Below are 25,873 nucleotides of genomic sequence, written 5' to 3'. Positions count from 1 at the left end.
TATCGTTCAAGAATCAACCAATTTGGATAAACCTACAGTGAGATATGATTTTTTTTCTATAAACACTCATTTCCGTCACAGCATCCTACCTTACAAAGATTAATTTATTTGACCCACTTAACCTTTGAATATTAAAATATGGTCTTCATAAAGGTTGTAGGTAATGATCTTGTGGTTACTCAGAAATTTGAATCACTCAATTTGGATATTCCTATGAAAAGTTATGACCAAAATACAGAGGCTGTATCATGTTTAGGCAAAAATTGAAACATCGTATACAATGTTTTTAGGGGTTGTTACAAATCACAACAACATATCAACCATCCAAACCACAATAATTAAATGCATAGTAAACTTCACACGTTACTCAATGAATATCAATCGCTATTAAGAGTCTATCTATGATATAGAATAAAAAACCATAACCTATCTCAACTGAAGAACCGAAGTCAAGCAAGCTAATTCACCGGTGATTTTCCTTCTTCGATGCTTTAAAATGTTTCCAATCTATCAAGTGTATAATATTCATAAGTAAACGAATCTGTAGACACCAATATTATATTTATGTTTAACCTAGACCCAATATTCACCTAATTCTATAATTATTTCCTTAATTCCAAACCTAGGATTAAGTCCTAATTTCTCCCATTAATATAACTCTAATGGTATTCATATCATATAATATACCTAATATTTAATTGCCTATATCAATATATCAAAACTTGAATCATGATTTGATAACTATAAGAAAATCATAAATCAAAACCAAGTTTTGCAAATCCATACCAAAACACGAAAATCAGTATTACTTAAGAATTATTTTATCCAATATGTTGCATGTCTATTCTATAATATAACATCCATTGGTCATCATAGACCAATTACTGGTCATAATTACCTCATAATGACCACTAACCCTTGTTGCAGTAACTAATAGAAACAATATTTCACTTTGCAAATCCAACCTTACAACAATTGAAGTCTTAACTTTTTCTAGTACACTAATATAATATTTAACCCAAAATCAACTAAAATTATTGTTCAATGATTGGCCATAGTTATTCATAAACCTATTTCCCCCAATTCCCAAGAAGCTACAACACATGGACTTACAATTATCAATTTCCTTATATGACCATTTGAATAAAATAAAATTAAAAAAATGAATTTTCCTACCTTTGCAGCAATCAGAATTCGAGTATACATGTGCAAACTTTGAAACCCAAATTGAGTATGTTTACCTGAAGGTATCGGCGCTCCCTCTTCTCTTTTCTTTTCTTTTCTAATTAATTAGGGAACTAATCATGAATTAACAAATAAATAAAAGCTAAATCCTACTAATATATTTTTATATGTATTAAATAAGTAGTATAGGACATTAAATAAATTACCACTTTAGCCCATTAACTACATTATTTATCTAAAGTTACCCCTCAACTAAATAATCATAGTTATCAATTAGTCCAAAGTACCCATTAAAAATTTACGGGGTGAGTCTTTTTATGAAATAAAAAGTTCTAGTTCTCAAAACGACCTAATGAGTCGTTACAGTTCCCTTTAACATCTTAGTAGATACAGGAGCTAGTGGAAACTACATTATCCTCAAATTATGTGATCAACTCCCACTATATAAATTAAAAGATAAACACCTTTATAATAATTTTAATGGAAAAAGATATGATATAACAAACATGATAGAAACCATTTTAAAATTCGAAGATAACACTATTCCTATAAGATTATTAGTTGAACCAGAATGAAACAATGATGCTTTAGAAATCTTACTATGAACTACGTTCCTAGATAGTGAAAAATCATATGATATGCTTGATCAAGGTATCAATATTACTTATGATAATAAGATAATCTTTATATCAAAATGACAAGCCAATATATCATTTATATACCTATTGGAATAACATACAAAGATTATAAAACAGAATATTTTGCTGCTTATATAGATAACGGTTTGGGAAAATGTTAGTGAAGACCAGAAATATTTTCCAAAGAATACCACCAAGATTTACCTATTACCAGAGGAAGAGATATATCAAATAATATTATAACAATGTCTAGAGGCATTGCTCTATCGATTATATTATTAGGATATTTTTTAATAAAATATCCCCCATTTTATTTTTATAATACCGGACAAGTGGACATGTTTTGGGTAATAACTTTTTAGAAATGTCTCATAATGTATTATATGATAGAGTCGTATTTCAAATAAGATTTAAGACTTCTTGTCAACATACGATTGTTGTAAAATGCTTTAAAACTGCTTATTCAAAAAGTCTACTTATTTAATTTAAACCCCGCACAGCCCAGTGTGGTGGTATAGGATATCAAAACAAACAATTTTTTCTAAAAAGTACTCCTTTACTACAATATGATACTGATTGAGACAACCATCAAATAATAACCCAACAATATTCCTTGCTAGAGCATAAGATAACCTTCAATAAATTAGAAGAAAATATAGATATAATTAAACAAAAATTAGAACAATATTTTACCAAAAACCCTTTAGAATTTTGGGAGAAAAATAAGATAGAAGTCAAGTTTGAAATAAAAGATAAAGATAAGGTAATTAGAGTAAAACCAATGAGATACAGTTCCGAGGACCAAGAAGAGTTTCAAAGACAGATTAAGGAATTATTAAGTCTTAGAATAATAAAACCTAGTAACTCTCCTCATAGTTCACCTGCCTTTATGATTAGAAACCATGCAGAGATAGTCCGAAATAAACCCAGAATGGTTATTAATTATAAAAAATTAAATGATAACACCATATTTGATGGATATATCTTACTCCACAAAGAAAGTTTAATTAATAAAACCATGAATAAAAGGATATTTTCTAAGTTTGATTGTAAAAGTGGATTTTGGCAAATAAAAATGAATAAAGATAGTATCCAATATACTGCTTTCTCAATCCCTCAAGGATAGTATGAATGGTTAGTCATGCCATTTGGATTAAAAAACGCACCATAGATATTCCAAAGAAAAATGGATAATATCTTTAAATATTATGACTATATATTTGTCTACGTTGATGATATTTTAGTTTTATCCGATAGTCTCGAAGAACACTTAACAAACTAAACAAGTTTAGAAACTTATGTTTAAAAAATGGATTGACACTTTCTAAAAAGAAAGAAAGCCTAATAAAAAATGAGATAGAATTTCTAGGAATGATAATCGATGGAAATGGTATAAAATTACAAAGCCATATCATTAAAAAGATATTTGTCTTCCCAGATAAATTAGTTGATAAAAAATAAGTACAAAACGTTTTAGGATTACTTAATTATGCTTCAGATTATATTCAGAATCTGGATGAACTAAGAAAGTCATTTAAAAAATTATTAAAAAAGGATAAGAGCTTTTAGTTTAATGAAGTCTTAGCCACAAAAGTAAAACATATAAAGTCTATTTGTAGCAAATTACCCAAGTTACAATTACCACAAGATAGTGATGATTTAATTTTATAAATGGATGCTTTAGAATACTGCTGGAGCGGCGTACTAAAGAAGATAGATTATGATTCCAATAAAAATAAGATGGGAGAAGGTTTATGCCGATACTTCTCTATAACGTTTTCCGATACTCAGACACGATATCACATTAATGAAAAAGAGTTATTGGCAGTAGTGAAAAGTTGTCAAAAGTTGTATTATTTTTTACTACCTAAACGATTTATCCTTAGAGCTGATAATACATAGGTAACAACCTTTATTCACAATAATCTTCCTTTCAAATCAGAATACAAACGATTTATTAGATGACAAATGTTGTTGTCTGAATATTTCTTTGATATTGAAATTATTCGTACTAACAAAAATATTGCAGCAGATTTTCTTACAATAGATGGAAGAAATTAAGAACCATCTACAAGATATTGATAAAGGCTTCAAAGATATACAAACAGCAGTTTCTGATATAATCGAAATAGCCAATTTCAATTGTGATCAATAGATTGTTGATAAACTACTCAGCATTTGTGCAAGGATAACATCCAGGATTGGTCACTGTAGTGACGCTCATGATATTATTACCAGTTTGATAAAAATTCAAAAAGAAGATAACACTTCTACTAGCACAGAGACATAGACAGATAAGTATGATAAAATGTCTTACAGACCCCAATTACCTCAAAAGGGAATTACTTTGGGATTAATGAAAGAAAAAATTGATAAAATACTTTCAGGAGAAAATCAAGAACAGATAATGAGAGATTTATTTTCTCTCAAAACTGTACCAAACCGATACATTGATTTTAAAGGAATTTATCCTAGAATCAATTATCTTCAAGATTCGTCTCCCCAAGAAATTAGATATTGGTATGATTTTGGAACTGTTAATTCAATTTCTTTAACTACTCCAAATTTTCCACAAATCAGTCGATTACCATCTTGGATTTAAGACGGAGTAAAAGATTGCTATTTAAATAACCCACTATTACAGTAAAAGATATTCTGGTCCTTAAGTTTATTTTTGATGGACCTGATTTTTATAAAAACGAAAGATACCCACCTTATCATTTCATACAAATCGATAAAGCTGAAGATTTTAATATTATAAATAATTTCCAAGACAAGATATTTCAAAGGTTCGCCGAAAAAGATGTCCACTACAGACGTTCAATTGGACTAAGAATTGTGTTACAAAATATGTAACACAGTTTTAAAAAAGGATTCAGAACTTATGGAGGAATGAAAATACACTCTTCCATTATGATTGCACCAACTAAAAATACTACAACATCAGCAAAACGATTCATGGAGACTAAGATTGATTTAATTAACAAAGAAATTATCAAATCAAGCCCACAGGCACAACAGAGATTTTCTAAAATGAGAAAACACGCCAAAGGAACGTGTGAATTTTGCTCTCCCAAAAAGGAGAAAATGATAGAAGACACAATGTCAATATCATCCGAGTAAAGCACTAACACGTGGAAGATAAGGATTTTGAATACTCGCAGACTCTTAGTTTTTATTCATAAGGGGGTATTTTTACAAAGGATAAATGATTTTGATGTGTTTTTCTGATTGATGCCCTTCTCGATTACACGTTCTGCCTTTTATAGAAGGCTTTCTACAGATTTCAAACATTCTACTTAACAAAATTTAAGAATTTGAAAGCGACATACATACTTATCTTTTACAGAAGGAAGAAATAACATTACATGATTAAAAAAAAACTAGGTGGGACCCTAGGTTTTATATAATTACAAATGACAAAAGGGTCACTATTAGTCTCTTTCTTCTCTTTTCTTCTTGTTTCTTCTTACTTATCTTCAGCTTCTACATCTTTTTGATTATCTTCCATGCGTCAGTGTTTTACTAGGACGATGTTGACATCGCGTCTTCTATCATCTTCTTCTATTTTGGAGAGCAAAATTCACATGTTCCTTTGGCGTATTTTCTCATCTCACATAATCTTTGTTATATCTGGGGGCTGGATTTAATAATTACCTTATTAATTAAATCAATCTTTGTCTCCATGTATCGTTTTGCTAATGATGGAGTATTTTTAGTTGGTGCAATCATAATGGAAGAGTGTATTTTCATTCCTCCATATGTCCTGAATCCTTTCTTAAAACTGTGTTGTATATTTTGTAACACAATTCTTAGTCCAATTGCACGTCTGTAGTGGACATCTTTTTCGGCGAACCTTTGAAATATCTTGTCTTGGAAATTATTTATAATATTAAAATCTTTAGCTTTATCGATTTGTATGAAATGATAAAGTGGGTATCTTTCATTTTTATAAAAATCAGGTCCATCAGAAATAAACTTAAGGACCAGAATATCTTTTACTGTAATCGTGGGTTATTTAAATAGCAATTTTTTACTCCGTCTTAAATCCAAGATGGTAATCGACTGATTTGTGGAAAATTTGGAGTAGTTAAAGAAATTGAATTAACAGTTCCAAAATCATACCAATATCTATTTCTTGGGGAGACGAATCTTGAAGATAATTGATTCTAGGATAAATTCCTTTAAAATCAATGTATCGGTTTGGTACAGTTTTGAGAGAAAATAAATCTCTCATTATCTGTTCTTGATTTTCTCCTGAAAGTATTTTATCAATTTTTTCTTTCATTAATCCCAAAGTAATTCCCTTTTGAGGTAATTGGGGTCTGTAAGACATTTTATCATACTTATCTGTCTATGTCTCTGTGCTAGTAGAAGTGTTATCTTCTTTTTGAATTTTTATCAAACTGGTAATAATATCATGAGCGTCACTACAGTGACCAATCCTGGATGTTATCCTTGCACAAATGCTGAGTAGTTTATCAACAATCTATTGATCACAATTGAAATTGGCTATTTCGATTATATCAGAAACTGCTGTTTGTATATCTTTGAAGCCTTTATCAATATCTTGTAGATGGTTCTTAATTTCTTCCATCTATTGTAAGAAAATCTGCTGCAATATTTTTGTTAGTACGAATAATTTCAATATCAAAGAAATATTCAGACAACAACATTTGTCATCTAATAAATCGTTTGTATTCTGATTTGAAAGGAAGATTATTGTGAATAAAGGTTGTTACCTATGTATTATCAGCTCTAAGGATAAATCGTTTAGGTAGTAAAAAATAATACAACTTTTGACAACTTTTCACTACTGCCAATAACTCTTTTTCATTAATGTGATATCGTGTCTGAGTATCGGAAAACGTTATAGAGAAGTATCGGCATAAACCTTCTCCCATCTTATTTTTATTGGAATCATAATCTATCTTCTTTAGTACGCCGCTCCAGCAGTATTCTAAAGCATCCATTTATAAAATTAAATCATCACTATCTTGTGGTAATTGTAACTTGGGTAATTTGTTACAAATAGACTTTATATCTTTTACTTTTGTGGCTAAGACTTCATTAAACTAAAAGCTCTTATCCTTTTTTAATAATTTTTTTAATGACTTTCTTAGTTCAGCCAGATTCTGAATATAATCTGAAGCATAATTAAGTAATCCTAAAAAGCTTTGTACTTGTTTTTTATCAACTAATTTATCTGGGGAGACAGATATCTTTTCAATGATATGGCTTTATAATTTTATACCATTTCCATCGATTATCATTCCTAGAAATTCTATCTCATTTTTTATTAGGCTTTCTTTCTTTTTAGAAAGTGTCAATCCATTTTTTAAACATAAGTTTCTAAACTTGTTTAGGTTTGTTAAGTGTTCTTCGAGACTATCGGATAAAACTAAAATATCATCAACGTAGACAAATATATAGTCATAATATTTAAAGATATTATCCATTTTTCTTTGGAATATCTATGGTGCATTTTTTAATCCAAATGGCATAACTAACCATTCATACTATCCTTGAGGGATTGAGAAAACAGTATATTGGATACTATCTTTATTCATTTTTATTTGCCAAAATCCACTTTTACAATCAAACTTAGAAAATATCCTTTTATTCATGGTTTTATTAATTAAACTTTCTTTGTGGAGTAAGATATATCCATCAAATATGGTGTTATCATTTAATTTTTTATAATTAATAACCATTCTGGGTTTATTTCGGACTATCTCTGCATGGTTTCTAATCATAAAGGCAGGTGAACTATGAGGAGAGTTACTAGGTCTTATTATTCTAAGACTTAATAATTCCTTAATCTATCTTTGAAACTCTTCTTGGTCCTCGGGACTGTATCTCATTGGTTTTACTCTAATGACCTTATCTTTATCTTTTATTTCTAACTTGGCTTCTATCTTATTTTCTCCCAAAATTCTAAAGGATTTTTGGTAAAATATTGTTCTAATTTTTGTTTAATTATATCTATATATTCTTCTAATTTATTGAAGGTTATCTTATGCTCTAGCAAGGAATATTGTTGGGTTATTATTTGAGGGTTGTCCTGTAATGAACCGTTAGGTAATTTTGAGAACGAGTCCTCCTCTTTTCATAGAAGATCCTTTTTGTAAATTTAAGTTGAAAATTTTGAACCTTTCGGTAACTTCAGTTAATTAGTTGAGGGATAATTTTAGAGAATTAATTTAATTGGTAGGCTAAATTGTTAATTTATTTAATACCATATACCACTTTTCTTATATTTATTAAAATAGGTTAGTAGGTTTTGTAAATTTTAATACATAATTAGTTTGAGAGAGAGAAAAAAAGGAGAATAGCGAGAAAGTGCAGCGGCAGAAACTGGAAAACAAATATGGAGGAAGAAAGAAAAGAAAGGGGAAAAGAAAAAGAAAGGAGAAGAGAAAAATTAGGATTTTCAATCCAAAGCGTCAAGGTAATAATTATCATCCTTTCCATTAAATTTTTATGTGATTATGAATATATTTTTAGGGTATATTGGTTCAGAAATAATGCTAAAATAAGAAAATATGACCTTAGGGTTCTTCACATAAAATTTTGATTTGGGGTCGAATAACAATCCATTTAGCTGAAATTGGACATGTGAGTTTATTTTATCATTAGTGAACATAATCGAAAAGAAAATTTCAGATTTGAATTCAATGACTCGGGATGACTTTTTGACCCAATTTTTGATCCGAAAATAAATATAGCAATATGGGTGTCATTGGATTCGTATTCTTATGAAAATTATGTATTTGAATAGATTTTGATCATTAGGAAGCATTATGAAGGGCTCAAGTTTTAAAGTGATTATTCAATTTAATTGAGGCAAGTGAATTTCTAAACCTCAGTTTAATGCTTGTATTTTTGTGTTATATGTACTGGGAGTAATGAAAATTTGACTCAGTTATTGACTGTATGATTGACCTTAAAATGGTGATCTAAAGTCATGTATTGGTGGAATTGATATGTTGTGATTACAGGTTTATTTTTGACATGTGAAATGACTATGTTGATGTGAGATAGAAAAAAATATTATTGTTGTCATGTTATTATTGTGAATAATATGAACATGAATTAATTGCATTGATATTAATATATTGTGTTGAGACTGAAAATGATATGAAATAAAGGAGTCGGGCCACACGCTCCGTGATAGATATTATGAAACAAAAGGGGTCGGGCCACATGCTCCGTGACAGGATATGTATATTGAGGGGACTGGCCACATGCTCCGTGATAGGTTAGATGGACAAAAATTTCCCCCATTGATTTTGGATTGTAATTCAGTAGATTTGTACCGATAGGACAAACATGCATCATCTCATTGCATTGCATCACATTTTGTTGATATTTGTGAATTCAGGTTTACCCCTTTATTGCTCTGTATATGCTGAACTTGACTTGATATGATTCATTGATGAGACTATTGATGAGTATTCGTGGACTGTATTACTGTTATTACTGTAGAAGTGTAGAGTTGAGCTAGTTTTATGCAGGTTGTAGTTAAGGAGGTTCGCTTGGGAGGACAGGAGTACTTGTATATATTGAGCTTTGCTTAGTTTTAGTTGTCTACTTACTGAGTACCGTGTTGTTTGGTACTCACCCCTTGCTTTTACACTTGTGTAGGTTGTGAGCCTGGATCTGCTTGATCTCCTAGTGCTTTCTAACACATCTAAGTCTATCGTTTTAAGTGTTGAGGTAGCTGTTACATCCATCTAGTAGACACCTTTTACTCTTTATTATGTTTTAGTCCTATTCTAGAGACAAAGACATTGTGACTTTATTTTCTTTCGTATTTCGGTAATTTATTGTGGATTTTATACGTGACAACTAGTTTTGGAGGATTTTGAGGTTATTTATTTACCTTTGTCTAAATTAAACCTTGCTTTATCTCAATTACTTCCGCATTTACTTTCCATTGAGTTTTAGGCTGACTTATCTCGATGGGTTGAGATGAGTGCCATCACACCCCAGATTTGGATCGTGATATGTCCCAATTAGTATTATATTGTAGTAAAGGAGTACTTTTTTGAAAAATTGGTTTTGTTTTGATATCCTATACCACCACATTAGGCTGTGCGGGGTTTAAATTGAATAGGTAGTCTTTTTGAATAAGCAGTTTTAAAGCGATTTACAACAATCGTATGTTGACAAGGTGTCTTAAATCTTATTTGAAATAGGACTCTATCGTATAGTACACTATGAAACATTTCTAAAAAGTTATTTCCTAACAGTATATCTTGTCCGGTATTATAAAAAAAAAATAGGGAATATTTTATTAAAAAATATCCTAATAATATAATCGATTGAGTAATGCCTCTAGACATTGTTATAATATTATTTGATATATCTCTTCCTCTAGTAATAGGTAAATCTTGGTGGTATTCTTTGAGAAATATTTCTGGTCTACAATAATATTTCCCCGAACTGTTATCTATATAAGCAGCAAAATATTCTTCTTTATAATCTTTGTAAGTTATTGTCACGACCCAATTCCTTAGGTCATGATGACACCTACTATAACCCACCAGTAGGTAAGCCAACCCGTCAATCCGGAACTTCAAGTAATGGGTTTGAGGGAAGAAACTAAACAAGAGTAACGAATTATAAAGATAAGTAGAAAGAATAAGCGAAAGTAAATCAAAACATGGTATAAACAACTAAAGATCCCTTCTAAAATCTAGAAGTCACAAGTACTGAGCTGCTACAAAATAAAATACGAGTACAATTCCCAAAAGTGGACCAAAAATATATATATAACAACTGGCTAGTCTCAAAAGGCAAAAGATGGGCCATCCATACTGAAGGAGACATGAATGATCCAAAAATGCCAAGTACTCACCCTAGTCTCCGAAGCTGACTGCAACAGGCTCGATCTATCCACGACGGTAGCTGATGCTTGATCTTACATCACGAAAGTAGATGTAGAGTGTAGTATGAGTACCAAGATAATACGTACCCAGTAGTCATTATAGGCCGACTGAGTAGAAAAGGTAAAAATAATATGAAAAAGAGGAATAGCCTAAATAGGAGTCAACATAAGCATCAAAAGGAGGAAGAGTACTACCTATGATAACTACAGCTAACTATACCTAACTGGGCCCCCATAAGCCCAGCTGGAACACTCGTGCCCAAGTTAAATAAAAACCCGAACGAACCCCCATAAGCCCGCTAAGTACACAGAATCGCTACAACTACCAAGACTAGAAACCAAAAATCTTAGATGTTAGGAACCGAAGTACTAAATCATTTCCAAACCTAGAATCTCCAAGATTAAATCGATCTAGGGGTGACTTAGGGTTCGAGGCCGGGACTGGGACCCAGATGCTCACCTGAATATTCAAAGTGGCCAAGGCCGGGACTAGGTACCCAGATGCTTTCCATAATACATAAGTGCAATCGAGGCCGGGATTGGGTACCCTGATGCTCGCCGTAATACATCGGTATGATCGAGGCCGAGACTGGGTACCCAAATACTTTTCATACTAGCAAGCCGATAGAGGTCGGGGCTGAGTACCCGAATGCTCCCCAATAATCTTCGAGACTTGGTACCCGGATGGTCATAGATAATTTATCCATGATGCCAAATATTCTACTTCCCAACTAGAGTACAACAGTACCAAAAATCTTTTTTCAAATGAGTCAACCGATATGCCGCCAAAACTGGAATCGGAGCCAAAGTCAACGATCACGAAATCTAGTATTGCCGACGCATCACGAAGGTCATGATTATATCTATTTATGGATGAGGATATTTTTAAGAGCAAGGGTAACACCTAACTAAGGCCAAACTACCTGGCACTAGCCCGCTACACTGTAGTACAAGGATCTAAGGCCACCGAAGTGACGCCGGGACATCTAAACCAAGTTTACATCCTATACTAAGGCCAACATACCCCCACAGTATCAACAACATGCTCATTCAACTCTCCTTATAATACTAACAAATAATGACAAGATACACATGCTTCTAAATATCCGAAAAACCCGATAACAAGCCTAAAGCATAATTTCTAACACCTAAAATATACAATCAAACTACCCACCCAAAATTCCAACTATTTCAACATGCTTTCACACATTCCATCTCAATCTAAAGAAAGGTAAAACCGTAGCCTACCTGTAGGCTAAACATGCGGGCTCCAAATTACTTTATCAGAGCTTTTCCCTTTAGAAATACCTCGGAATGCTTCCACGCTATCAAAAATAAAACTATGACGTCAATACAGTCGTTTAGACACTAATTTCATAATTTTTGGAGATGGATCAATTTTGGAGTCTAAAACATAAAATGTGGGACCCACATACAGAATTCTGGATTTGACCCAAAAAACAAGTTCTAAACGTCACCCCAAGCTCATAAATTAGATTTATAACATAGTTTGGGGTGGAAAAATAACGCAAGATGATCAACAATCAATTCCCATATTTTTAACTAAGAAAACAAACAAGGCAGCCTCTTTACGCATCGATTTCTCAAGAACAAAAATCTTCCAATCAAAACAGATTACACCATGACGTTCCTTGGAAAAAAACTCCACAATCTAGCTCAAAAATCACTCAATACGGAGTTATATTGTCCAAGTTACACTCTTCCAAAATTCAATAAAATTTGATTCTGAAAAATACTAAATCTACAACTAAAAATTAATTTATTATCTCGAAAGATGTGCCAAAAGAAGATTCTAAAACTTTCACGATGTTCTGCTCAAAATTCCATGCAAGATAGCCTCTAGAATCACCCAAATCGGATTTATATAGGTCAAGAAATAACTTGTCAAAGTTCTTCAAAAATTCATTCCGAAAATAGACACTGCTGCAAATAAAATCATGATTTTTACTTGAATCGAATACTCCAAATCAGTTTTCAATCTCTCCAATGCATTCTCCACGAAAAATCTCACAAGTTTACCTTTTGAATCACCCAATTTGGAGCTATATAACTCAAGTTATGAGGTTTTAAAGTTGGAGAAAACAAAATCCAAAAATGGCTTTGCTACTGTTGCTGCAACAGATTTTAGAAAAGTCCAAAATCTCCGACGGGGTGCTTGGAATTCGTTCGGAATTTGATAAAAATAAACCAAATATTCTATCCCACTAAATTTGACATTATGGACTCAATGGAGCATTCAGAATTTTGATACGAGATTATTTTAATAAAAGTGGGTCCCACACCCAAGAGTTATTTTAAGCCAAATTCTACAACGGGCCTCGATATTAGTCCGAAAGCCTCTGAAAGCGAACGAAGGGTCATTCTAGACCAAAATCAACATTTGGGAACTAACCGCGCAGTCAGAATTTTCATTCGAGCACATTTTCTAAGAATGTTCACCAAAGTCAACCATAGGCTAACTTTCAAAGTCAAAAGCATCAAATGGCACCAAACTCGTATCGATTGTCTCGATAGTCATTCCAATAGTGCTTCTAGACTAATTTGGTCATTACGGATCTAATGGAACCATCAAAATTTGAATTCGAGATCTCGTTGATCCAAAACTCAAAAAGTCACAACTAAATCAACTTAGGTCTTCAAAATATCAAAATAGACCCGGGACCTCTAAAAATTCAACAAACACTTCTTCTAGACCACAAACCATCTCCCGAATCTAATGGAGTCATCGGAATTCCATTCCGAGCATCGGAACTCCAAAAGTTGACCAAAGTCAAACCTTGGCTTAAAATTTCTCAATTTCTCAACTCAAGGCCTCAAAACTTCGTTACAACTCCGAAACTGATTTTGTAAAATCTCCTAAGCCAATTTCAATATTTCGGAGCTGCTGGAATTGACAGAATTCCGTTCTAAGACCTGTAGCTCCAATTGAACCCAAATACCACTTTTTAATACTTAAAACTTATGAAAACTCAAAATTTCCAAAGACTTAACTTTTCATAAGATTTTCTAAAAATCAACATCCGGTACCAATCAGAAATGACTCGGGGCATCTAAAGGGAGGGGTAAAAATGGTCATTTTACAAAATTCCAAAAATGACCTTAAGGGTCGTTACAACATCCACTACTAAAAGAGCTTTTGTCCACGAAAGTAAAGACAAGTGTATACCTCGAGGGACAAATAAGATGGGGAACTGCTCCCGCATCTCCTTCTTGGTCTCCCAGGTAGCCTCCTTGATCGGACGATTGCGCCACTGGACCTTAATCACAAGGATGGGGTTAGAATGAAGCTGGCGAACATCTCTGGCTAGAATAGCAACTGGCTCCTCAACAAAAGTTAGGCGATCATCCAACTCAACAAAGTTATACTAAAGCACGTGAGACACATCTAGAATGTACCGGTGCAGCATAGAAACATGAAAAACAGGGTGTATAGCTAAAAATGCTGGTGGCAAAGCCAACTCATAAGCAACCTTGCCAACTCTCCTCAGAACCTCAAAAGGCCCGATAAACTTGGGGCTAAGATTTCCCCGCCTACCAAATATCATCACGTCCTTCAAGGGCGACATCCGTAAGAACACCCAATCTCTCACCTCGAAGCGTAAGGGTCGATGCCAGCGATCAGCATAACTCTGGTGCCTACTATGAGCTGTCTTTAACATATCCTGAATAACCCAAACTCTGGTGATGGCATCCTAAAGTAAATCGATACTGTGCGGCCTAGGCTCTGAAGACTCAAACCAACCAATCAGAGTGCGACAACGCCTACCATATAAGGCTTCAAACGGGGCCATCTAAATACTAGAGTGGTAGCTGTTGTTGTACGCAAACTCTGCCAAAGCTAAGTACTACTCCCAATGACCCTTGAACTCTAATACACAAGCTCGCAGCATATCCTCCAGAACCTGAATAGTACACTCTGACTGACTATCGGTCTGTGGATGAAATATCGTACTAAGATCAACCTGGGTGCCCAACTCTCTCTAAAAGGCCCTCCAGAAACTGGAAGTAAATTGAGATCCCCTATCAAATATAATAGATATCGATACCCCGTGCAGATGGACCACCTCTTGAATATAGATTCAAGCTAGATGATCTGCAGTAAAAGTGGACCGTACTAGCAAGAAATGCGCTGACTTGGTCAATCAATCAATGATGACCCAAATACCATTATTACCTCTAGATGTTCGAGGCAGTCCCATTATGAAGTCTATGGTAATTCGTTTCCATTTACACTCGGGAATGGGTAATCTCTGAAAGATTCCACCAGGCCACTGATGCTCGGCCTTAACCTACTGGCAACTTAAACAATGGGATATATACTTAGCTATATGTCTCTTCATACCACACCACCAATAATTTTGTCTCAAATCCCGATATATCTTCGCGGTGCTCGGATGGATAGAATATTTGGAATTGTGGGCCTCATGAAGGATCATTTGAATGTAGTCTCCAACTCTGGGAACACAAAGGTGACCATCGAACCGTAGTATGCCATCCGAATCTATAGAAGCCTGGCCACCCTCGCCTCGCAATACTAACTCTTAAAGCTCTACCAATGCTCCATCCTCAAACTATCGGCCTCAAATCTGATCTAGTAGAGATGATCGAGCTCCCACAAAAGCAAAAATTGGTCCGAAATCTGAGATTTCCAACCTAACCATCCGATTAGCCAAATATTGGAAGTCCAAGGCTAGGGGTCGCTCTGTAGCAGACAAGTAAGCTAAACTATCTATACTCCCCGTTTTCCGGCTTAAGGCGTTCGCTACTACATTTGCCTTGCTCGGGTGGTAGAGGATAGAAATGTCATAATTGGCCAGTAGCTCAATCCAGTGCCACTGTCTAGAATTAAGATCCTTCTGACTCATAATGTACTGTAAGCTGCGGTGATCTGTATATATCTCGCAATGGACTCTATATAAGTAGTGCCTCCACATCTTGAGCGCAAAAACTACCGTCGCCAGTTCTAGGTCATGGGTGGGGTAGTTGCGCTCGTGCACTCTCAACTGTCTAGAAGCATAAGCAATAACACGGCTACGCTGCATTAGTACACACTCAAGAACTACACCAAAAGCATCACAATCTACCAAAAAGATCCCTTCCTCAACTGGTAGAGTCAGAACAGGAGTGGTGGTAAGCAACTCCTTCCGGAAGCTCAACTCACGCTCCTCAAACCACATAAAGGGAATATCCTGGCGGGTTAAATGGGTCAATGGGGCTGCAATGGTAAAGAAACCCTCAATGAATCGTCTATAATACCCAACCAATCCAATAAAACTCCGAATCTCCATAATAGATGTGGGCCTAGCCCAACCAAGAATAGCCTCAATCTTCGCCGGATCCACTCTGATACCCTCTCTAGACACCACGTGTCCTAGAAATGCCACAGACTCCAACCAAAACTCGCACTTTGAGAATTTAGCATAAATTTGTTGATCTCTCAAAGTCTAGAGCACAACCCTCAAGTGCTACACGTGCTCCTTCCTACTCCGCGAGTATACCAGTATGTCATAGATGAATACAATTATGAAGGACTCAAGATAAGGCCTGAATAATCGAGTCATAAGGTCCATAAAAGATGCGGGGGCATTGGTAAGCCCAAAAGACATCATAAGGAACTCATAGTGGCCATAGCGAGTCTGAAAAGCAGTCTTAGGAATATCGGCTGCTCTAATCTGCAACTGGTGGTAGCCAAACCTCAAGTCAATCTTAGAAAATACGGTCGCACCCTGAAGCTGACCAAATAGATCATCGATATGAGTCATGGGGTAACAGTTTTTAACCGTCACCTTGTTCAGCTGTCTGTAATCAACACACATCTGCATAGTCCCATACTTCTTCTTAACAAACAAGACGGGCGTGCCCCATGGTGACACATTCGAGTGAATAAATCCCTTACCTAGAAGATCCTCAAGCTGCACGCTGAACTCTTTGAGCTCTATAGGGGCCATACGATAAGGTGGTATAGAAATAGGCTTATTTCTCAACTCCAAATCTATGGCAAAGTCAATATCTCTCTCTGGGGTAGACCAGGTAGGGAAGTGGGGAAGACATCAGTATACTCCCTAACCACAAGGACTGAATCAATAGTAAGGGCCTTGCTAGACACATCACGGACATATGCTAAGTACGCCAAGCACCCAGATGTAACTAGCCATCGGGCCTGTATAAAGGATATGATCCGAGTCGGTGAGCGACTATAAATAGACTACCATAAGACTGGGGGAGTACCAGGCATGGCTAATGTAATGGTCTTGCCATAATAGTCCAAAATTGCATAATGAGGGGATAGCCAATCCATGCCCAGAATAACATCGAAGTCTAGAATATCAAGTAAAATAAGATCTAATAGAGTCTCATGCCCCTGAATAGTCACAACACAGGATCTATAAACCTGATCCACTATTAAAAAATCCCCTACCGGGGTCAAAACATATAACGGGACCTCAAGTAACTCATAAGGAATACCCAAATGTGGAGCAAAATATATAGACACATAAGAATACGTGGAACCTGGATCAAATAAAGTTGAAGCAGTCTATTGAAAAATAAGGATAGTACCTATGATAACATCATCTGATGCCTCAGCCTCTGCATCGCCAGAACAACATAGAAGTGGCCCTGTCGGCCTCCCCCATGAACATTCTCCCTACCACCTGACCTGCCTCCCTGAGAACCTCCTCGAACACCCTGCTGACTATTGCCGCGGCCATGACCCCAATCTATACTTCCTTGTGGAGGTGGTGCTACTACCAATGGTCTAGCCTGGCTGGGACACTCCCTAGCCCAATGCTCCAATAAGCCACAATCGAAGCATCCTAAAGTTGAACGACCTGTGATAACTCATCCACGATAGAAAAGAAGAAGACCTGATCCCCTCGAGCTCTGCCCAATGGTGGAACCCCCCAAATAGGGCTGACTACCCTCAACTGCTGGCAGGGTGGCTTGAATTGGCCGACTGGATTGACCCTACTGGTACCTATCCTGTTGGAACTGCTGGCGGGGCCTGTCATAAATATCATGACCTCTAGAATGGGACCCACTATAGCTACCCTGATGCTTGGGTCTCTTATCACTGCTCCCTTGGGCCTGACAATGAATAATCTCGATCGTACATGCATGATCCACCATATCTAGAAAAGCGCAACCCATAGAAATAAGGTGATTGATACCCAACCTCAGGTAAGGTCACAATTCATACATAAAACATCGTACCTGCTCCTCCACAATGGGTAAAATCATAGTGGCATATCGGGAAAGCTGATGAAATCTAGCCTCGTACTATGCAATCATCTTGTGGCCTTGCTCCAACCGAGTAAACTAATCCCGAAGTCGGTCCCTAACACTCCTAGGGATGTATCGAGCTAAGTAAGCCTCTACAAATTGGGCCCATGTCAATGGTGGTGACCCAGCTGGTCTGGACTACAAATAAGAGCACCATCACTGTTTGGCTGCCCCTCTGAACTGGTGAGCAGTGAAGTCGGCGCATCTAGACTCCACAATACCCAAGAAATGGAGCTACTCTTGATAGGTAGTCAAGAACTCCATGGCATCCTCGCCAATAGCTCTAGAAAATGTCGGGGGTGACAGTCTCTGAAATACCCCTAATATCTTCTATCCTACAATGACATCATACCCTCCAAAACTGCTGGCGGGGTTGCAACAACTGGTGGAGGCAGCTAAACCTCAGGTGCCGGCTGAAAGGGCAGATCCCGCGGTGCTGGTATGCCTGCTACTAGGGTTAGGGCCTGTGGTACAACCCCAATAGCTGTGAGGAACTGCAGAATCGCTGCTTGTAGTGATGGGGTCATAACTGGTACAGCTGGGGGCTGTATTGGTGGTGGTGGTCCCTCTGGCTGAGTAGGAATAGGAGCGTCCTGATGCTCCTCTACCATCTCTGGCTCTATCTCCGGGTCGGGAGCTAGTTCTGCTCCCCTACCTGTACCACAAGGATGACCTCTAGGCATGCCAAGCCTTGGTACCGCGTGTACAAACCATCTCTGCGAAAGAGTGGAACAAATGAGATTTTATCAAATCAATGAGACACAACACTGCACAAAATGATACAACATAGAGAATATTCCTAATGACATCCTCTAGCCTCCCGAAGATAAGTTACGGACATCTCTGCACCCATCCGTGAGACTCTACTAGACGTTAGCTCTTTACAAGTGAAACCAATGAACTTGGGGCTCTGATACCAACTTGTCAAGACCCAATTCCTTAGGTCATTATGGCACCTAGTATAACCCACCAGTAGGTAAGCAAACCCGTCAACCTGGAACTTTAAGTAATGGATTTGAGGGCAGAAACTAAATAAGAGTAACGAATTATAAAGATAAGCAGAAAGAATAAGAGGAAGTAAACCAAAACATGGTATAAACAACTAAAGATCTCTCTCAAAACTTGAAAGTCACAAGTACAGAGCTGCTACAAAATAAAAGACGAGTACAAGTCCCGAAAGTGGACCAAAAATATATATAACAATTGGCTAGTCTCAAAGGTAAAAGACGGGTCATCCATACTGAAGGAGACAAGAATGATCCAAAAACGCCAAGTACTCACCTTAGTCTCCGAAGCTGATAGCAAAAGGCTTGATCTATCCACAGCGGTAGCTGGTGCTTAGTCCTGCATCACGAAAATAGATGCATAGTGTAGTATGAGTACCAAGACAATAGGTACCTAGTAGGCATCATAGGCCGACTGAGCAGAAAAGGTAAAAACAATATAAAAAAGAGGAATAGCCTAAATAGAAGTCAACATAAGCATCAAAATGGAGAAGAGTACTACCTATGAGAACTACAGCTAACTATACCCAACTGAGCCCCCATAAGCCTAGCCAGGACACTCGTGCGCAAGTTAAATAAAAACTCAGATGAACCCCCATAAGCCCGTCGAGTACACAGAATAGCTACAACTACCAAGGCTAGGAACCAAAATTTTGCGATGTTAGGAACCGAAGTACTATATCATTTCCGAACCCATAATCTCTAAGATTCAATCGATCTAGAAGTGACTTAGGGGTCGAGGTCGGGACTGGGACCCAGATGCTCACCCAAATGTTCAAAGTGGCTAAGCCTAGGACTAGGTACCCAGATGCTTGCCATAATACATAAGTGCGGTCAAGGCTGGAATTGGATAACTGGATGCTCGTCATAATACATCGGTATGATCAAGGCCGAGACTGGGTACCCGGATGCTCATCATACTAGCAAGCTGGTAGAGGCCGGGGCTGAGTACCCAGATGCTCTCCGATAATTCAGAATAGAGGCCGGGACTTGGTACCCGGATGATCATAGATAATTTATCCCATGATGCCAAACATTCTACTTCCCAACTAGAGTACAACAGTACCAAAAATCTTTTTCTAAATGAGTTAACCGATATGCCGCCAAAACTGGAATCAGAGCCAAAGTCAATGATCACGAAATCTAGTATTATCGGCGCATCATGAAGGTCACAATTATATCAATTTATGGATGAGGATAATACCTAACTAAGGTCAAACTACCCGGCACTAGCCCGCTACACCATTCTACAGGGATCTAAGTCCACCGGAGTGATGTCGGGACATCTAAACCAAGTTTACATCCTATACTAAGGCCAACTTACCCCACAGTATCAACAACATGCTCATTCAACTCTCCTTATAATACTAACAAATAACGACAAGATACGCATGCTTCTAAATATCTGAAAAACCTGGTAACAAGCCTAAAACATGATTTCTAACACCTAAAATATACAATCAAACTATCCACCCCAAATTTCAACTATTTCAACATGCTTTCACATATTCCATCTCAATCTAAAGAAAGGTAAAACCGTAGCCTACCTGTAGGCTAAACACGCGGGCTCCAAATTACTTTATCGGAGTTTTTCCCTTTCAAAATATGTCGAAATGCTTCCACGCTATCAAAAAAAGAACTGTGATGTTAATATGGTTGTTTAGACACTAATTTCATAATTTTTAGTGACAGACCAATTTCAGAGTCTAAAATGGAAAATGTTAGACTCACATATAAAATTCCAGATTTGACCCACAAAACAGGTTCTAAACATCTCCCAAAGCTCACAAATCAGATTTATAATATAGTTTGGGGTGGAAAAATAACGCAAGACAATCAACAATCAATTCCCACATTTTCAACTAATAAAACAAACAAGGCAGCCTCTTTACGCGTTGATTTCTCAAAAAAGAAAATCTTTCAATCAAAAAAAATTATACCATGACGTTCCTTGCGAAAAACCCCACAATCTATCTCAAAACTCACTCAAAATGAAGTTATATTGACCAAGTTACACTCTTTCAAAACTCAACAAAATTTGATTTCGAAAAATATTAAATCTGCAGCTAAAAATCAATTTATTATCTTGAACGATATGCCAAAATTATATTTTGAAACTTTCACGATGTTCTTCTAAATATTCCACGCAATATAGACTCTGGAATCACCCAAATCGGATTTAAATAGGTCAAGAAATAACTTGTTAAAGTTCTTCAAAAATTCATTCTGAAAATGGACACTGCTGCAAATAAAATTATAATTTTTACTTGAATCGAATGCTCCAAATCAGTTTTCAATCTCTCCAATACGTTCTTCACGAAAAATCTCACAAGTTTGTCTTTTGAATCACCCAATTTGGATCTATATAACTCAAGTTATGGGTTTTAAAGTTAGAAAAAAAAACCCAAAAATGGCTTTGCTACTGTTGCTGCAATAGATTTTGGAAAAGTCCAAAATCTCCGACGGAGTGCTCGAAATTTGTTCGAAATCCAATAAAAATAAACCAAATATGCTACCCCACTAAATTCGAAGTCCAGACTCAATGGAGCATTCAGAATTCTCATACGAGATTATTTTAATAAAAAGTGGGTCCCACACCCAAGAGCCATTTTAAGTCACATTCCACAACGGACCTCGATATTAGTCCGGAAGCCTCTAAAAAAGAACGACGGGTCTTTTTAGACCAAAATTGACATTCCGGAACTAACCGCGCTGTCAAAATTTTTATTTGAGCGTGTTTTCCAAGAATATTGACCAAAGTAAACCATAGACTAACTTTCAAAGTCAAAAGCGCCAAATGACCCCAAACTCGTATCGATTTCCTCAATAGTCATTCCAACAGTGCTACAAGCTTAATTTGGTCATTATGGAGCTGATGGAACCATAATAATTTGAATTCGAGATCTCGTTGACCCAAAACACAAAAAGTCGCAACTAAACTAACTTAGACCTTCAAAATACCAAAACGGACTCGGGACCTCTAAAAATTCAACCAACACTTCTTCTATAACAAAAACCATCTCCCAAATCCAACGGAGTCGTCATAATTCTATTTTGAGTATCGGAATTTCAAAAGTTGACCAAAATCAAACCTTGACTTAAAATTTCTCAATTTCTCAACTCAAGGCCTCAAAACTTCGTTACAACTCCAAAACTGATTCCGTAAAGTCTCCTAAGCCAATTTCGATATTTCAGAGCTGATGGAATTAACAGAATTCTGTTCCAAGACCTGTAGCTTTGATTGACCCCAAATACCACTTTTTAATACTTAAAACTTATGAAAACTCAAAATTTCCAAAGACTTAACTTTTAATAGGATTTTCTAAAAATCAACACTAGGTACCAATCAGAAACGACTCGAGCATCTAAAGGGAGGAGTAAAAATGGTCATTTTATAAAAATTCCAAAAATGACCTTGAGGGTCATTACAGTTATTCCAATAGGTATATAAATATTATATTGGCTTGTCATTTTGATATGAAGATTAACTTATTATCATAAGTAATCTTGATACCTTGATCAAGTATATCATATGGTTTTACACTATCTAGGAACGTAGTTCCTAGTAAGATTTCTAAAGCATCATTGTTTTCTTTTGGTTCAACTAATAATCTTATAGGAATAGTGTTATCTTTGAATTTTAAAATGGTTTCTATCATGTTTGTTATCTCATGTCTTTTTCTCTTAATTTATATTGTTGGAGTTGATCACATAATTTGAGGCTAATGTAGTTTCCACTAGCTCTTGTATCTACTAAGATGTTAATGGGAACGAATCTTATGCCGTTAAAATATTCGTCTTTTATCTTATAACTTTTTATTTCATCATTCTTTGCTTCTAAAATAGGTCTTATAAATCTTTCTGCTTGCGTTTTTCTCATTATCGCTGCAGGGTTTATGACTCGAGTTTCATCAAAAGATAATCGAGAGGTTGGATCTGGTTGGTTATACAAGGGTTTAAGTTGTAAATCTAAGTCTACTGACGTATCTTCTATTTCTTGTATCTGTGTTATACTAGGCATTTGTATCTGGCTGACTTCTTCGAATAGATGCGGATAATCTATTGTATATTTTATGGCAAAGCAATCTGAATAATGTGTATTTGAAATAACATATGAGATTACATATGTTATTGAATAGGGTCTATTGTATTTGTGAAAGAAGTCTTTTCTTTTAAAATTTTGTATTAAGCTTAATGTTTTATCAAAGTCTTTATCTAGAAGATGGTATGAAATTCTAGGATAAACATTAAATTTAATCTTTCCGTATTGTAAATTTCCTCATAGTATTCCTAAGCAAGCTTCTTTCTTATTTATTATCCTATTATCTATAATAGCTAAATCTATTGGGGTATCTAATCCTTCTCGGAATGTGGATTTTATTATTATCTGGATTGCTCCTAAATGTATTCATCCAAGAGTATTTCTTATTTCAGTTTTTATTTTTCGTAATTTATCTTGGATATCTTTTTTGGATAATAAAAGAATCATTACTTTATTAAAAGTAGTAGAAACTTCTAGAGCTCTTTCTTGGATATTTAATCCGTAAAACAAATGATGTTGTCATTTTCTTAATCCGAATCTTTCAAGTATATTTACGTCAAATTCTGATTAATTAGTCAAGGAAAACTTTTCTTTTTGTATTTGTTTTAATTTTGTTTTATCTATAAGTATATCTTATTTATATTCTCCTGTTTGTTCTATCGTTTCTTCTATTATATCCTGAATAGTTTTTATTTCATTATTCATCTTGACTGTCTTCTTCTGATGAAGAATAATAATGCGTATCGGTTAATATAAAAATTGTATCATCTGATTCAACTTCTTCAAAATTATTTAGTTGTATAAATTCTTCTGAATTTATCATTTCTTCGATATCCTCATCGATTTCTACTTTTTTGTTATTATTAGCAAATTTTTTTGGACATCTATTGGCATAGTGTCCTATCTCTTTACAGTAGTAACATCTGCATTCTTTTGGATTTTTTCTTTTATTATTCCTTTTGTAAAAAGGTTTTTGATATCGAGTATATCTATTCTTTTTGTAATATCTAGCTTTCCACTTTTTAAAATATTTTTTCTTAAAGAGTCTCTTCTTTTTATATTTTCTTTTAATCTTTTTTGTAATAATAAAAACTTTCACACCCAATCATTATTGGCATTTTAGATTATCACAGCAAATACTTATTTTCTTTCTTAAACCTTTAGTTGCCTTGGCTAATATGGCGTTTGTACACCACGTGCTTAATTTATCCTTTAAGTGGGTTATTCTTTTCACTAAAGTATCTGTTGTTCCGGGATTATAAGTATCTATTAATTTTTTGCCTCAAGGGTCTGGTATCTTAGTGAAAAACATTGGTAAATACATTTCTGTAGTTTTTACTCTATTATAAACATAGTAATAATAATTTTGAAAAATACAAATATATTTATCTATTTCGCACATATCACATAGTTGCAATCGTAACAAGGCAATTTCATACTTCTTTATCATTGCAGGGTCTTTTAAGGAATTACCTTCTCCAGCAAATTTTAATCTTATAGCTTCTATAGCCCTTGTAATTAGGTTGGCAATATTATCATCCGTGTCGAAAATATCAATTTTAGAGGCTTCATTTAGATTTTGCCAAAATATTAATACCATATTTAATAGACTTTGTTCTATAAAATATTTAGTTGTATCATAATTCATTTTTTTTACTATAACTGCTATCTTTAAAGAAGTTTCACATTTATCTATAGCTTCTTCAGTATTATTAATACAATCTAAATCTAGGTATATTCCAAATAGATTAATTGATTCGCTTTTCATTGATCCTATTGGCGTATGACTATCTTTTGCTCGTAGAGCAACATTTATACCTGCATAAGCCCTAGAGGGTTTATTAAAACTTTGGCTAGTCTCAGCCTTAGTGGGAAGTTCGGTAATGTTAGGATTAAAATCTATGTCTTCTGGTTTGTTAACATCCATTTTTAGGTTTATCATGTCACCTTCGTCTTTTAACTTGGTGCTTTTTATATTTATTATGAGATCTTCTATTTCAGAATTTTCTGAATCTGATCTTACCATTTTAGATTATTTCCTCCGTATCCCTCGGGTATTTTTATGTTTGCAATATGAGATCTTATAGTTCCTATGGTTTTAACTACAGGTTCTTCATCAATCTTTATTTCTTTTTGTGTTAACATATCTTTTAAATTCTGGATTTCTTTAATTATTAAGTTTCCAAAATAAATTATCATTCTTTGTATTTCATATAGATCTTGTTCTATTTTTAAAGGTCTTCTTCATTTAGTAATTTATAATGAGGTTTGTTGTCCATTTTATCCTAAACTAGCTGTGTGCTTTTTGGAATAGTAGTTTTGAATTAGTTTTATATTATATCTTTCTCCTATTATATCATCATTATTAGAGAGTATAGTTTTTTTGTGTTCTTTTTATCTGCTCAGTCATATCGAGATCTAATCCCTTTAAATATAGTTTATAAGCTTCGTCTTTTATTTTAACAATCTTTAAATTTTTCTGAAAAATTCAATATAGATGGTGGTCTAATCTTATGTCTGAAAAAGACGGTAGTTTTTTCATTATCCTATACTAGAAGGATGAGTGTCAATTTCAATTTTGATAAATTTTATATTATCAGTTAGTTCTTCTATGACCCTGTCATAGTCGGATAATATTTGCTCTGTTCTAATAATAGAATCTTTCTCATTACCATTATTATCTTTCTGAAGTAAAAGTAACAACTTTTTGCATTTTTCCCTGCCTTTTTGGGTATCTTTTAGATGTTTTCTAAATTTCCATAGATAAGTATTATCTATTTTTATGTTAGCAAAAGTAGGATGTCTTTTC

Source organism: Solanum dulcamara, chromosome 5, assembly GCF_947179165.1.
Source record: "Solanum dulcamara chromosome 5, daSolDulc1.2, whole genome shotgun sequence".
In the NCBI taxonomy this organism is placed as follows: Eukaryota; Viridiplantae; Streptophyta; class Magnoliopsida; order Solanales; family Solanaceae; genus Solanum; species Solanum dulcamara.
Note: the sequence above shows the minus strand (reverse complement) of the source record.